This window comes from Octopus bimaculoides, chromosome 6 (genome assembly GCF_001194135.2).
Source record: "Octopus bimaculoides isolate UCB-OBI-ISO-001 chromosome 6, ASM119413v2, whole genome shotgun sequence".
Classification (NCBI taxonomy): Eukaryota; Metazoa; Mollusca; class Cephalopoda; order Octopoda; family Octopodidae; genus Octopus; species Octopus bimaculoides.
Genome location: NC_068986.1, coordinates 54,250,978 through 54,252,726, shown reverse-complemented (window position 1 = coordinate 54,252,726; position 1,749 = coordinate 54,250,978). Strand labels below are relative to the sequence as shown.

At 33.0% G+C, this 1,749-nt stretch overlaps 1 protein-coding gene across 1 annotated transcript in view; it reads left to right on the top strand.

Annotated features, from left to right (window-relative positions):
• The window catches only part of LOC106883771 (visual system homeobox 2-like), a 308,537-nt gene that overhangs the window by 294,984 nt on the left and 11,804 nt on the right, over positions 1-1,749 (top strand). The window lies entirely within an intron of this gene.

Sequence of the window (1,749 nt, the reverse complement as noted above, 5' to 3'; positions counted from 1 at the left end):
ATATATATATATATATGTATATATATATGTATGTGCATTACTGTTTAGTGAATCGATGAAACTTTTATTTCTGGAAAGATGGCCCAAAAGAAAGGCAAAAAAGCAAAGTAAATAAGAAAAAAAAAGAATGAAAAAAAAGAAGACAAATTATAGCAAAATTTGGAAAATCAGAACAAAAAATGAAAAAAAAATGATCAAAAAATATCAAACAGAACAAAAACAAATACATGAACTCAAACAAAAGAAAAAAAGCAGAAAAATAATTTTAATGATAAAAAAAAAATAATTATAATAATAAAACAATAAAGACAATATCAACAACAACAACACATTACTGCAATAAAAAAAAACAGTTCTATTGTTATTTGTAAAAATAAAAAATTACGCAAAAACAATGTACAGGAAACGATATTAAAAAAAAATACACGGAAGTTCAAAGTTGAAACAAATAAAAAACAATAAATATAATAAACTAATATGTCGTAGTGAGAATTGTGATATAGAAGAAGGACTCGATAAGCCTGTACAATACATAATAACACACTCAGACTCCTGGATATTTTGTGTATGTATATTTGCTGTATGTATGCATGTATACATAAATTATATATATATCTGTATGCTGCATATAACATGCATGTAGAGTTATCTTTTTTTCTTTCTTCATATATATCTATGTGCATGTACGGTTGTATGTGTGTGTGTGGTTGTATGTATGTGTGTGTTTGTGTGTGTGTGCACGTGTGTGTGTGCGTGTGTGTGCACGTGTGTGTGTGTGCGTGTGTTTGCACGTGTGTGTGTGTGCGTGTGTGTGTTTGTTGTGTGTCGATTATGCAGTGCTTTGGGGAGATACATGAGATAACGATATATTTTAAAAATTCATTTTATGAATACAAAATTCACTGTTTGTGTGTGTGTATGAAGAGAGAGATAGATAGATAGATAGAGAGAGAGAGAGAGAGAGAGAGAGAGAAAGAGAGAAAGAGAGAGAGAAAGAGAGAGTATGTACATACGTTGTGTGTGTAGATGTTTATGTATTTACGTATGTGTATACGCATGTGTGACTGTGTAATTGTGTGTAAGTCTAGTTGCTTAAGATAAAGTATTAACTATTCCATTTCCAGGAAGATACCGTTCATTTCTAGGAAGATACCGTTCAAATCCATTTCCAGGAAGATACCGTTCAGTTAATAACTGAATTGAGGTCGTGAATAACAGGGCAAAGATAAATCTACAAAGGAACATGAAGTAGATAGCAAAAGAGCTGAATATTTCAGATAGGTGGTTAAGGAGGATTGTGAAAGTGGATTTACGATTAAACCCGTAGACGCTAGTGAAAGCAAAGAGTGGCCACTTCGAATTGCAAATATATGTAAAATATTGCCAATAAACATATCAATCCCCATGTGAAGTTTCAGGAACCAAAACCTAAAACTTTATTATTTACAGATAAAAGGAAATATTGGGTAAATATATATGGTGTCTCGGTACGTTAAATTATATTCTTCCTAATATTGGCTCAGGATCAATAATCTTGTGAATGTGGGGTGTTGACCCCAGTGCTCAACTGGTACTTATTTCATCGATCACGAATGGATGAAACACAAATTCGACCTCGACGGAATTTGAACTCAGAACATAAAAGCGGACGGACGTTCCGTTCAGCATGCTAACGATTCTGCCAGCTTGTTATATACACACGCACGCATGCGCGCACACACACACACACACACACACACACACACACAC